At 31.9% G+C, this 15811-nt stretch overlaps 1 pseudogene; it reads right to left on the reverse strand.

Moving 5' to 3' along the window:
- Positions 1-333: 333 nt before the first annotated feature.
- On the reverse strand, positions 334-1364 carry LOC148628338 (toll-like receptor 2; annotated as a pseudogene).
- Between the last annotated feature and the right edge of the window lie 14447 nt (positions 1365-15811).

Raw genomic sequence — 15811 nt, forward strand, 5'->3', positions numbered from 1 at the left:
TTCATTTGTCAAACAAAAATGTGTCTACATTTGCGTTTAACTGAAATTTGATTGAAGTTAAATTTGATTAAGGTCCAGAGACCTCAGAAGTGGAAACGAATTTTTCCCGTTGTATTGAGCTTATTAAATGACATTTGAATGGCATCTTAACGCCTAGTTTTATCATGGCTTTTAATAGGTATGTTCAAATATTTGTTCTTCATAAATTTGATTAAACAAGAGATTCATGAAAAAAAGATGTAGAAGCGTCATAAACCAGAAATTATCTTTTAGTACACAGATCTCAAAAACACAGGGGGCTGTAATCTATTATAAAAATACATAAAATTAAGATCATGCAATCGGAGAGTGACCAATAGGTTTACTTATCGCCTTTATAACTGAATTCCAAAACATATTCTCGCCTAATCCAGTCTTGTACATGAGACACGGAGTACACTGTAGAGTTGAGCGAAGCTTACTAGTCATATGCTTGGAGTGAACTGGTTTTATCATAATCAAAAGGAAAACGTCTGGTCCGTAATTTCGAAGTCTTTCGAGGACAACATCGACCTCCCATTGGCACCAGTCACTTTTTGTGAATTCATTTGACATAACAACGATAACTTTACTCGATTTCTCTAAGTACTTAGCAACATTGTCAGTAATTGTCTGTCCTATGTCAAAGTCTCTTTCATGAATGCAAAGTTTGAAGCCTTTATTCTCTATATTGTGGACAAAATTATTGTGTACCCATTCCTGATCTTCATCACAATGTACGACAAAAGCATCAAATTCGAAGTCATCGTTTGCTAAAAGCGGAAGATAGCCCTTCCTGCGAAGACGTGTAAGATACATCAAATTTTTAATGTTAACTTGACATTTAAAAATCGTCACGAAAAAAGAAACGAAAATCAGACCTGAAACTGAAAGTACAATGGCTAAAGTATAAAAAGGGTTCCATGGCGGACAAGACTTCTTTGCATTGATGTAATTTATTTCGTTTAAGTAAGTTGGATGATCGCATTTGTACATCATTGGATAATTAGCAATTGTTGCATTTGTAGTTTTGATCCATTCAGTGAACCATAAAAGGTCACAGTTACAAATGAAAGGATTTCCACTCAAATCAATTGTTTTCAATGATTTCAAAACCTTCTTTGGAAATGATGTCTCATTAATAATACGAATGTCGTTGCTAGCCAAAACAAGCGTTCTTAGAGACTTTAGGTTTTGAAGTCCTTCTGCCTTCTGTTTAGTTCTCTTATTTTATTATCAGCCAGATAATAACGTTTAAGGTTAACAAAGCTCTGCATCAAAGGAATTTTTACAATATTCGTTGAGGACAAGTCCAGGTATTGCAATTTTGAAAGTGGTGAGAACATTTTTTCCAACTTATGATTTTCATTAAACATATAGAATGAGACAAGCTTAAATCGGTTAAATTAGGGCAATAAGCAAATTCAGTTTCTGGATTGTATCGTTCCTTATCAAAATGAAAATTTGTCTGTTCCATTCTTAAGATTTGTAAAGATGTACTGTCAAAAGCAAAATCTTCTATGATTTTTAATGGACGCCCTATTCTTGAAATATGGAAGATTTGTAATCGTGGCATGGAGGGAAAATGTTGCTTTTGATTTTACCTAATCGAGCGTCATTCAATTTCAGAATCTGAAGTCCTGGTAAGCAATCGAATGATGTTTTTCCAATATCAGCAACAATGTTCCCACTGAGTTGTAAGTATAAAAAATTTGGCACTGCACTTGTTTTATTTTTCTTTATTTTACACCAATTAGGAATCTTATATATTAAATTATTATGTAAGTCAAGTTTCATAAGTCTTTCTGGGATGCCAAGAATATTTATATTTTGCAATTCATTTTCACCAAGAAAAAGAAACTTAATGTGTTGTAATGGATTAAATAAATAACAGCTTATACTGGAAAATTTGTTGCCTTCCAAATGAAGGAGCTTTAGTTTTGTCTTGTTGAACGATTGGTATATATGAGAAGGAAGTCGTGTCCAGTTGTTGTAAGAAAGATGTATATAACCAAAACGTTTTTTATGCGAGTTTTCCAACACCTTCTTGACAATTTCAGTGCTCAACTTTGGTTTATGTATTATTTTTAACGTTTTTAGCCTAAAACGATCAAAAGCTCTTGGATGAATGTATGTCAATCCATTGTTTTCAAATGTGATTTTTATCATTGGTTGAAATGTTGTCTAGTCCGTTTTTGCCGATGAATACTAATCCAGTACCGTTCATTTCGAAGACTCTTGAGTTCTTAGGAATTTCAGGAATGTAAGTAAGATTGCGCCCCGAACATTTTACTCTTTCCTTAATACATTCGCAATTGGAGTTAAACTGTATGCACATGCGATGAAAACAATACCAACGAAATCCCAGAACGTCATTTCAAATCTTTTGAGCTTGAAAAATGAATGAATAAAAAATGAAAGCTTTCCAACATAATATACAAAAAAAAACATTTTTTGTTTTTAATTTGTCTACTTCGACAAAATTGTTTGTATGCTACGGGGAATCGAAGGATAGGAGATTCAAGTGGTATGCACGAAAAACATAGTTCAGGAGTAGCGGCTGGACGCAAAAGTGGATTTACACAACACAGAAAATGAACTAATCAAAATAACACGCGTATAGAACCAAAAAAAATACGGACTACACTTCAACTTTTACTGATCAAAAACAGTAGTAAATTCATGGTTTTTTGTTTGACAAAAAAAGTTCTTTTACAAATACTCACAATATACTCACATTTTGAACCGAAATATCAAAACCAGGTTGTGAAGCTATATATTTCCTGGTTCAATCAAAAGTTTGATTCACGTTTTTAATTTTCAACATGTATATTTCCGTGATAAGTAGTGGGGTTAAAAAAAAACAGGAAGGTTTTCTCGGACCGTTGTTTTGGTAAGATTATCGCTTGTTATGTATCAGAGGTATAAACATTATTTTAGCAAAATGAAAGATAGTGCAATAAAATGTCGTAAAAAAATCAATTTTATAAACATTTGGTCACATAAGAAATTCAAAGCTACACACATAATAATTTTATAAAATAATTTAAACATATATTATCGGTGACTTGGTGACAACCAATATAAAACAATAACAAAAAATGCATAGAAAACTATAAGCGAATGAGCAACAAAAACTCTACTTCAAAAAAGGGATAAAAAACTATATATATTTAATACCCAGCTGGTCCAAAGGATCATGTAAGCTTTGCCATCACTTGGCGTCCATCGTCGTCGTCGTCAACAATTTTGAAAGACTCTTTTCCTCTGACACTATCAAACCAATTAGAAACAAACGTATAGGGTATAACATGTATGCGTAGAACCGATGTGGATATTTTTGATATGTCGAATAAAAAATGGCCGAGCTGACACTATAAAAGAATATAGGCGTTAGGCAGGAGTTTTTTTGCGTATATCTCCAAAGTCGTTAGGCTCAGGTAATTTCTGACATAGGTGAAAGTGTTTCATTTGTAAAAAAAAATGATGAAATCTTTCAGTAGTGGTAAGATTTTCGTGTAAATATGTTAAGCCATGAGTCCTTGCTCTTCTATGTTTGTTTTTGTTTTTTGCTATTTTTAATGTTATTATTCAAAAACATTTTCTCTTAAAAACTTTTGGACATAATTTAATGAAACTTGATATGACTGCACCTTGGGTATGAGCGCTTGTATTTTTTTCTTCAAAAAAATTACCACATTTACAAAGATAGAATGCTTACTTTAGAGCCTCAAGTTAGGAAACAGCTTCTCATGTCATCTGTGGTATATTCATGAAAAGGAATAGTGTGTAAGAGTAATCAAGGGAGCCAAGATTCTAGCAGAAATCAAATAATGTAAGAGAGGGACAAAGATCAGACATGGAAAACACAAAATAGGGAATACAATAACCATAAAAATGCATTCAAAGTAACAAAAGTAAATGAGCAAATCGGACTAAAAATTGAGAGCATGGACCAGTTACACCAGTAGGGTAAGCTTTTTCTAGAAACAACAGCCGAGTTGCTCATAAAAAGACGAAAGAGGAAAGAAACACTATGGCATACTGAACAGTTATCATGAAGCAGATGGATACATTGTAACGATCCACGATGATGACATGATGACAACCATAAAACTTCTATACTGATGGCTAATATGAAATTTACCACATCATTCCAGTTCCTGAATTTTTTAAAATGTCAAATATTTGACAAGTTTTTGTTTGGAATGTTATAACATTTTCAACATTTGCTTGACGCTTCTGTGGTAGTAGTAGGAAATTTATTTCAAAAAAGTCCAAAGTAAGTCTAAACTTACAAATTTTCAAAAGAGAAAGCACGATCACCAAACTGTTTTGAATAGTCGTCTTTGTTCTTTCTTGATTATAAAGGACAAACATGTTGCATCAACTTTCGACAAAAGAGCGGCTTCATTTTCATTTAAAGTCAAATTGAAAATTTGGAAATATTGTATTTAAAGGAATTTGATGCTGCGAATTCAACAAATTTTGCTAACGAAGTATAATATTGTCAGTTTGTTTCGGTCGTTATTTATCTGATATATACATTTGAAGTTTTCTATTCCAAGAAATAATCGTTAGTGGTGCGTTTTAACACTTTACAATATAAATCTCCATAAAAATTTCAAAGCGCAATTGTATTGGAAAACAACTAACGAAATATAGACAGAGATAGGGCAGAATCTCAGAAGATGGAGACAGGCAGAGGTAAAACGATACAATACGACTTACCTCTGTCTAAGTTATACTCATTTTATGAGGAGTGATTGGCTGCATGTACAACTGACCCACATTTGCTTAGATATCAATTGATTGGCAATCACAGACTGTTTATTCCTGTTGGTTCAAACAAAGTGAGCAAGAGCAACGATCATTCTTCAAAGTTAATTTTGTAGACAAATGTTACACACCCTAGCAATATATTATATCATAAAATGAATATGTTACTGCGGAAGTACTATTGCTCGTAGGGTACCAATTTTCGTGGTTTTTGTTGGTAGATCAAACCAAAAATTTTGGTTCTCAACGAAAAGGAGAATCCTATTGATGTATTTTGTGAAACCCCTTGAATTCACGAATACGAATTCTCGACCTTGTGGTTTTTTCCTCATCCACGAATTAAAGTACTTTCATAGTACATCACAGGTTCCTAAATATTTTAGGGGCCAGTTGGTTTCGAAAACCTGATACACACAATATCAAAACTCCTTAAACTTTTCAGTCAAACGTTGGCAGTCAAAGATGGACTAAGGGTTACTTTAATAAAACCTACTCTACAAGTGGCGTAAATAAGATGTAAGTTCTCAAGAATTCAAAAGACCTACAAGAAGTTCTTTCTTCCAGTGGCCTTTTTTGTAAACAAGTAAACAAACTTTCTGCATAAACAAGTATGTCCCAACCCGCAACTGAATTTTACAGCAAAATTGTCAAATTATATAAACGGAATCACTAGTATAAGTGTCATTGATATAAATTATAGTGACAGTGAATGATTTGGCAAGATACTTAATTAATTAATAGCTAACTGTAGTATAGCTTATATTTGATCTTTTTTAGGCCGTTAAATTAGTGTTGAACATGTACACGTATATTTCATGCATGGATATTGTATCATTGACCACCCATCATCAGCTGTCCTGCAAGTTATATATCATATGTGTATGAATGATAGTATATACATGTGATTCCTATCATATCTGTTAAGAAGACAGACAAAATATATTTAATTTGCAATTGTATAAGACATTATTGTCTATGAAAACCTTTTCGCCATTTAGTAGTTGAATTAAGATAATTTAAATACATCTTGAAATATCTATATGGCTTAAAGAAAGGAGTGTGATCTTGGAATACCTTCCTTGTTAATCAGTTTTATCTCAAATAGCATGATACAGTTTTTTTATCAGTGATTTTGTATCCAGTATACTAGAGGATCCAATTTGTCCTCGTTAAAGATAGTAATGTCAAGAAAGTAAATATCTTGTTTGATCTTTCGTAAGTGAACTCTAATACTTCATGTGCATTGTTTGCAATTTGAATCAATTCTGTTCGATCTTCGGGATTAGAGTGTTACAGAATTATATCATCGTTTCTAAATCGTTTGTGAAGAATAAATGTTCTTCCGTTTGGATAATATATAAAGAATTATTAATAAATTCCCATCCCATTACATGTTTCTAGGCTTGGTTTGCTCCCATTGCACAGTCAATGCTATTATTTAGTTACCAGCAAATTCAAATTCATTGGTAGTAAGGATTAGTTTTTTTTGCATACTAATAGAATTCACCTTTGATATATAAGGTATAGAATAGTCTGTTTCAATAAACGCATCATACGTTTGTCTTAAACATGCATGAGGATGTCTATTTTTTTTTTTTTTGGTTTTTGTTTGGTTTTTGTTTTTGTTTTTTGTTTTGCTTTTTTTTGCTTTTTTTGTTTGTTTTATTTTTTTGGAAGATGTTTAATAGTTCAGAGCTAATTCGATGATACGTCTCTGTTCGTTTAACTTTAGGGAGTAGGTAATCATCATATCAATTTTCCCAACTACTCTGTACGAACATTATTCTGGGATACGATTTGTCTAGATTTCAGGTCGATTTCAGACCTGAGGGTTGAGCTATCTTACCCATCTACAGTTTCTACAGGAAGTTTATGTATCGTAGGCAAAAGGCAGAGTCTGCCCTATGTACTCTTCTCGATATCTAATAGAAAAGTTTTAGTTTTGTAAATTTGATGAGAAGATTAAAGATCAAATACAAATGATCCCACTTCTCGTATGATTTTGTCAGTGTTATGTGTAGGTATTTGTTCGTAATAAATAGTGTTTTATAGTCTTCATCCTCACTTTATACAATAATTGTATTCATTATCCCCATGGTACTATTTTGTTACCCTTTTTATAGTAATTTCATTTCTGCCAAGTGACGTCAGTGCCAGCAATTCAGACTTACTCATATAATAAAATTTCAAGTAAATGATATTTTATCCACTGCAATTTTTGTGTTAAAATGTAAGTTTCGATTATATTATTTGCAAAATATGATGTATAACTTGAGTTTACATAAAACGGATGTAATGATTTATACATGCCTTTATTTATTTCATATTTATATCTCATTATACTCTAAGGGAAGCCAAGTTTCTTTGCATTTTTTTTGTGTTTTTTTCTCTTCTGTTTATAGTACGCGAATTAAGTATAAACTGAAGCCCTTTGCCCACTCTAAGGTTTCTCAATCGCCTAATGAGATATCAGAGAAATTTACAGATTTACAGTGTGATTTTTGCAGATGGTAAGTCAAAGGCCTGCTTGAGCTTTTTTGGAAAGAGTATATTTTTTTTTAATCTTTTCTTAATGCTGTGTCGCAATTTACGTATGTTAGTCATGACGTTTAAATAAAAAAAACTGTAGACTCGTTTGAAGAAACAACAGTTTCATTCTACCCAATGGGATCATAAGAAGCGTGGTAATTGGGTGAATGACATGATGTTGGGTATGGTTTAAATTACAGAAAGTAACCTCTATTAGTTAAACAGCTAAATTGAATCATAATTAATAAAGAACAAGTTACGATTATCAGATCTCTCTCTTCTGGCGGATTTAATCCATAACAGAAATTACTAGTATAAGTGTCTTTGATATAAATTGTAGTGACAGTGAATGATTTGGCCTGCTGCTTTCTAGAAGCAGTATAAATATTTCAAGATAGAGTTTAATTATCTTGTTAAAACTTTTTAATTTCATAGATTTTCATACAATAACTTGTTTTTAACAATATGAATAATTTTGTTTGTTTTCTATACACATATACCATAGGAATTACATGAATATACTGTCCTCGATACTTTTATCATCTATTGATAATAAATGATATGTTCAATATATGATTGGCAGGACAAATGATGATTGGAGACCAATGATACAATATCCTTGTTAAATGCATGTACATATTCGATACCAATTAAACGACTTCAAAAATGTCAAATATTAGCTATTATACAGGTAGCTATTAATTAAACAATAACTTCTATTACATTCTTGCAAAATCATTCACTCACTACAATTCATATTATGGACAGTTATACTAGTGATTTCTATTATACAATGTGACATTTTGTTTTGAATTCAGTTTTGGCGTTGAACCAGCTTGTTTACACACTTTATTCAACTCACTGTCATATGACAAGCATAAGTCAGTTCTGTGTAATCTTCTTCAGAAATGCTTAAATACAAACAGATAACTAAAACTAAAAAAATATAGTTGAAAATATCTTTTAATTAACCAAACGATAAAATATATCTTCAATTAGATTTGACGTCTTACCAGATTGACAACCCACCGAATGTAACGCCCAGTGCAGGTCCGGGTGTCAAACGAATAGGTCTGCAACAGCGCTAAGCTTGTCATAAAAGGCGACTAAATAGTGCTCAGAACCCTAGCCGGGGGTTAGGGCGTTCTGTCCACAGAGCAATTGATGGGATATCAAGTTCAAGATAGAATTCTACTGACTTGAAAAATAATTGATAATGGCATATGTTTTATGGAGTTTTTGTTTTAATTTTCTTATTTTGTTAATTTCGGATATTTTCCCCCTATTTCAAAGTTCTCTACTACATGTACCGTTTCATTGTGTTACTAATTGCTTAGTTAGTTCATTTCTCAGTTTCCGCCATATAAATACATCGCATCGACCCAAAGAACTTGAGAGAAAGGATTATACATACATTGGGAAGTCAGCCTCATACCTTGGCCTGCACTAAAAGAACAATGGTAAAGAAAAACTATTGACCAAACTTTACGACAAACGTGATGACTTTTCAATCAGAATTGTAAACTTTCTTTTTATCTTATACTTCTTTAAGAAGGTTTATTTTGCTACAGGACTGAAGTCATTAATGCAGAAGGTTTTTGGTCGTCATCATGAAATTATAGAGCTTTACGATGTATCCAACTGCACCATGAAAACTGATTTGTTCAATGATCAACTCGGCAGGTGTTTCAAGAAAAGCAGAGGACGCTTACCCATGATTACCCTTTCATGTGTTTTCATTTTTTCATTTAGGCCATGTTTTTGATTTTTTTCGTATTTGGATCATTCCGTTGCTGACGCTTCCGTATTTTTGTTTCGATATATACTCATACAACATTACCTTACATAACAATTATATCAAAATGATGACTGCGAAAATGTTTTGTTTTCTCTCAAGGATAAAAGGGTTATTGCGATAACATTCACAAGTATGCTATCAATGCATTATCCCCCCTTTCTAATACAGGAAAAAGAATAAAAATGTGTTTTAATAGAAAGATTTTAAGAGATTGATAATACTTTATTCCTAATGCATCTTAAAATTAATAATATATATATATATATTATGGGTACTCTTACATTCAGTATCATAGTTTCTTTTTTTAAGTTATGCCACCTCGTCGAGAGGTTTGGTACGAGGATTTAAATTGCAAGTATATTTGAAACAACACCGAAATCAGTGCATTACTTTATGATAATTCTCTTAGTGATTCATAAATATATATCTTAAATGAAAATAGATATTCTTATTTATAAATGAATGCTTAAGAGTATCCATACTAACAACAAAAGGGCATTTCCTAATTCTATCATTTTTTTATGATTCGTCCAGAAAGTAAGGGCTAGTTGGAGATTTAAAATATCCCTCGATCCAGAATAATTAGCTTACTTAGTCTTTCGGTAAAAAAAGGTTGTTTGATATGGAAAAACAAAGCTTATCTAATATTCCTGCAAATTAAAAAAAAATCATCTATGGATCTAAAATTAAGTTGTGGATGAGAATACTATTGTGACGACCGAATATTCATCGAATCCCTTCAAGCAGATATATTACGTACAAGTATAAATCATAAAATTTAAGTAAAGTTCGCTCCATCTCTTTTATAGCGAACTTTAGTGCTTTCAAACTGAATGCGAATTATTGTTAAATTTACAATGACGATTTAAAGGGAGTAACTGCGTAAACATTTTATACATTTTATGAATATGAGATCTTTTTTTTACGATAAAAATCATATACCATTGAATTTATTGGTAAATTAAAACAAAATACCATCAATGAAGCAAACCTTGTTGCTAGGCTATTTCACTTTCCATCCGGTAATAGTTATCATTTTTTCTAGGTATATCTTTACTTTTAGAAGTTAATATGGCTAAATCTAAACATTATACAGATGGTGATAACCATCTGTCTTAATTCAACTTATTCATTAGAACGTCTGACAACTACAAAACATTGATAACTTGAAATATTGTTAAATGATGCACACATTCAGAAGAAAAATATTCCTGTCCTTTTCAGTTCAGTACTAACACTTTCACATTTAAACTTGGCCTAATTAAGGGTTAACCTACTACATCGATCTCTATTACTTCCAAGTACAGAAAATACAGAAAGGTATGTATATATTTGGTTAAGAAAATATAACGGATAATGCCAATAGACATCACACTTCATGACCAAAACTGGTCAGTGCTACAATATTGTTTGGTGCTAGCTTTAATCTGGTAGACATTTACTCACACGCTCTGACACAAAATGGATCAAATTAATGATGCATGTCACAACAAATCAATATATATACAACGTCTCAGAATGTGACGACTCTATTATCTACACGGCTCCATCGGATCAAATTGATACAGGGAAGATAACGTTAACTTATAGAATGGTCTGAAAAATTTCCAACGATGTTAGAACTGTTAAATTTACGAAGCAAATTTTTTGGTCGTTCCCTCCGCGGGACTCGAACTCCGACCGCTGTGACATCTATGGCAACACCGCCTGCACTAAGTCCAGCGGTCGAGTTCGAGTCCCACGGAGGGAACGACCAAAAAATTTGCTTCGCAAATTTAACAGTTCTAACATCGTTGGGAATTTTTCAGACCCTTATATATATATAATATAAATCACTTTTTCTTATATATCTTCAAGATCAAGATTATTCGTGTGTTAAATTCATTGCTATTAAGGACAAACGTCTTTTGAAAATTTACATAATAGCGTGTTTGTGTTTTGCAATGGTAGTGCAAGAGTTTTTGTTTCTTTTGTTTTATCGTTATTGCTTTACATTAAACAGAAATGTTAAGTAGCCTTTTACTGATAAAGACAGTATGATTTTGGCATATCTTTTCTAAAAACAGTTGTCATACTATTTCTAAAAGATTTGTTTGTTTCTTCAATAACAACCAATCAAGCTGAGAATAAGACTCGATTTGATTGATTATTATTTAACATTTGTAAGCCCTACATTATTATTATCAATGTGTTGTAAATTTACAGTTATGTTTCGTTTGTGGAATCTGGTTTTGATAGACTGTTTCAATTTCTGTGTAGGCAGGAACATAAGGCTGATTACAGTCACAATTGACATATTGCACCCAATTTCGATCTGCCAATCGTTCGTTTTATTTAACAAAACGCTTTAATCTCTCAGTGGTCAACACCAACACAAATTTAATTTATTAACAAATATGCATGTATATAAAAGTACAATGTACAGTAACTTTAGTTTTATACATGTCTTATTCTTATGCATTTAAAAGGTAAGCATTTTTCAATGTAATCATTTAATCTAATTTCTGGCAAATTTAAATAATGAGTCGCAAAATGTTTCAAGAATGTCAATGATATAAAAATACATCACAATTAATAATATCATTGATCTGTAAGGAGGAAAATATTACAGTTTAAACAGTATACCATTGCTAAATATGAGTTAGGTATAAAATGATTCCTAAAATCTTTTACACAAAAAGCAAACGAAAGGCCGTTCCGATGCATGTTTTCTGCTGGGGAAAATCACAAAACAAAGCGTTAAAATTGAATGAATGATAGATTATGATAATGCAATCGGTGGATGACCGATCGATTTTGTTAGGGAGACTTCAACAGCTGTCCAAAATATAACATGTCTTAACCTACATCAATTTACACCTGAAACAAGAAACATACTGCAGTATTGAGCGAAGTTTGCTGTCATATGCTTTGTTTCAATAGGTTTGAGCATAATTAAAAGGAAAATTCCGTACAATGTAGTAACGAAATCCATCCAGGACAAAGTCGACCTGCCATTGACACCAGTCGTCCTATGTTAATGCATTTGACTAAGTTAGGATTACTTTCTGTGACTTTTCTATATAAAAGGCAATCGTTTCTCCAGTTTAAAGTGTCTGTAGTGAATGAATAGTTTAAAACCTCTGTTTCCTATTTGGTTTATTAAGGTCTTGTGAAGTCAGTCTCGGTCTTCATCACAATGTACAACAAAGGCATCATATTCAAAGTCATCATAGACAAACGTGGAAGGTAACTCTTTCTGTGTACCCGTAAAAGGTAAATATGATTTATACTATTCATCTGACGCTTGGAGATTATGAGCAATAAAGGAACGAAAATGAGACTTGATATTGAGAGTACTATTGTCATGTTGTATAAAGAATTTCAAGGAGGACATTTTTTTGCTGTAACATATTTCATGAAAAAAGCATTAGTAAGTCAGGGAGGCCGACTACATCTGTATTACTATGGATAGCCAACAATCGCGTTGTTTTTTGTTGTTCTTATCAATTCTGTAAACCAGGAAAGCTCACAAGTACAAGAAGAACGGGTTTTTACTTAAATCAAGCCTTTTATTGAATTAAAAATTTCTGTTGAAAAGGAGATTTCGTTTATTACCCATTATATGTTGACAAATTCTATTTTCTGCAATCAAATTCTCCTCTTTTCTAAATCCGTTTAACATATCGTTCTCGGAAAGACTGAAATGAGTCAAATTTGAACAATTGGCAAATATGGTTTCTTGGTTTTAACCAAAGTCCTTGTCAAAATAAAAATTATTTCTCTCCATTCTTAGCGTTTTTAAAAGAATATTCATCTATTTTCTTTTGGGGATTTCCAAAACTTGTAAATCGAAGTGTCTACAGAGATGACATAGAGGAAAAAATATTGTTTCTTATTCTCCACACTCTATTGTTGTCTAATAAAGGCATTACAGTTTAGGCAAGCATGGGAAACATCTTTTCCCAAATCTCCGATTAGATTTAGTTTCCTATCTTTTCACCAATAAGAAATCTTGTTTTGTTGATTGTTTGTGTCTAAATAAAGCATATGAAGACGTTCTGGTATTAGAAATATTGTTTTTCTTTCTGACTTCTTTTCAGTAAGAATACTAGCCTAAATATGATCAAAACTGCTAATGCAATACAAAATAAAAAAGTGTGGCAATACGGGATTTAGCCGTTTAACACGGGATTAAGTTGTCCAATACAGCTTTTACCCGTCCAATGCGTCATGATGTAAGAAACAGGCACCATTGTTTGTATTTTTGTTCCTTATTGTGGAAGATTGGTGTTATTTTTTTTAGTTATTGATTGTTTAAACCAATTTGTTTGGAATATAGCCGTATTTTTTTTAAATTCATTTCGTAACTTTTTAATTCAAATAGAATATTTACCTACCAATTTTTTTGTGAGATGCAAAAATTATTATTTATCATGATTCAGATTTGACATAGAGAATTTATTTTATATAGATTAATGTTACCACCACAGAGACTTATTTACGGTAGTAGGTAACTTTCCTGTACTAATGAATTAAACTTTTACGCTAGCTTAGCAGCCTCTGGGCACCCTGGCAAAGTAAATTTTAGAAATCAGGTCATAGTTTAGATTATAACCTGGATGGAATAGCTTTATGTAATTAATATCCGTAGTTAGTAATTGACCAGTTGACATCATGTGATTCCCTTATTAGACCAGAGTGTCCATTTAACTGCCCACTGAAGGCCACGCACAACAGCCATTATTACTTTTGTAACAAGAATTTCCATTGATCAACTCAAGTTGCATGTTACCAGATTTGGTATAAAAATGCGACAGCTCGCCACAAATGTCGGAATGACCGAACAGGCAACAAAGCACGTAGTTAATTTCCAGAAGCTTAAATCAACAAAGATTAAATAATAAAGGCAACAAAGGTACACATAATTATTTTTTTGTTGTAACCCAGCAGATGGATAATGGAAAACTTCCATATTCCAGGGAAATACCTAAATAGAACCACCAACCTGGCAATGACAGTGCCTGGCAACTTCCAGGCACTGTGGTTATACGTATGAGGCCATTCCCACATCACTTGACCCATTCAAGTAGCATTGATTAGGGACTCTGAAGTAATCCTTTCCTGATAAGATAATTTCATATTGATCTGAGGTGACATCACAATTATTATCTCCCCTTAAATAATACAAATTGTTTCCAGTATTTTATCAATTGTGTCGATGTGATATGATCAAAGATTTCAGTAATAAATATGTTGTCCTGGGAATTGACTCATGCATATCTAACAAAAAAAAAGACTGCAGATACCCAGTTAGCACGAACCTTTTTCGAAATATTTTATTTAGATTTTATTGGTAGTTTGCTAAAACATTTTCAACAGAACATTTTTAAATCGTTTTTAAAATTTTTTTTTTTAATTTTTTGATAATGTTTTTGAAACATTATACTGTTTAAGTTTGAAAACGGTTTTCAGAAGTGTTTATTGAATGCTGTTGAAATATTCAGTTGGTTAATTCTTTGTAAATAGACCACACATGTAATTTCGCGTTTTATGTAATATTTCCTATGCGCATCGCTATCGAGAACTCCTGACTATCAAGAACAGATGAATGCACGATATACAATGTAGATAATATTGTAATTGATTTGTCACATCCTGCTTTTGAAATATGTTAGAGCAAATCTTTATCAGTATGCGTATTATCTTACAAAAGAATGTCCTAGGTATTAACCCAGTCACTAGTTTTGCCTATGTTTACGTTCAAACTTAACGTTAATTTCTGACCAAACATGGTACTTTTAAGGTATGTGTCAAAGAGAACAACTCTCTTCTGAATTAATATAGACGTTTGTTGTCAACAGTTTACAATCATTTTGAGATGTGTATTTTCCAACAATTTTGCATGATAGATGTATGTTTAAACCATTTTGCATCGTCATGATAGTTGTATAAATATTGTCATTATGTTTATGAGTACTAAGGCTAATATTTTGCATTGAATCTGACCAGGACATTTGTTTTGAAGCTTTGCAAGTTATTTTTTTAGAATATATAGTATTACTTCATGTCCTGCATGTATGGAAAGCCAAATTGACAGAAACTTTTAAACATTTACACTACACGTATTGTCAAAATTTGGTTTATCATATTGAACATGTTCTGTTACATGTAGTTTGGGATATTATGATTCTTTGCATATTTATGTTTGTAAGATTTTTTTTTCTGTTTATTGTATATTTTTACCCTTTCCGGGGGTTTGGATCGAGTTAATAAAGTTCACAGTTTTGATTATGTAACGCTTATCATTTTTAATTTATTTTTTATAAGAAATACACACGATCTCTCTCTTTTGCAGGGAATAAGAATTACAAAAGAAGCTCTTTCTAATGATTTAATGTTCCCAATAAACCAAGACGATAAATATTTTTTCAAGGTAAGTTTTATATAGTAATGAGAATCTCATTGGACCATGACAAGTGATCATGTCATTTGTTCATTCATTTGACCGCAATATGCAATCCCTGTTTTACATAAATCAGAAACAGATCCAGAAACTCCGAAAATGTTGGGAAATATGGCCTTTGATTGGCTCACTTTTGGTAGTATCATTAATTTTCTATAAAAGCAAATTATTTTTTTTAAATATGAGGGGAACTCTTTTGGATCCACATCTGTTTTACTGAACTTCAATAAAGCTTTAATTAT

This window comes from Perna viridis, chromosome 1 (assembly GCF_037379345.1).
Source record: "Perna viridis isolate PV_CMFRI_1.1 ecotype Kerala chromosome 1, ASM3737934v1, whole genome shotgun sequence".
Classification (NCBI taxonomy): domain Eukaryota; kingdom Metazoa; phylum Mollusca; class Bivalvia; order Mytilida; family Mytilidae; genus Perna; species Perna viridis.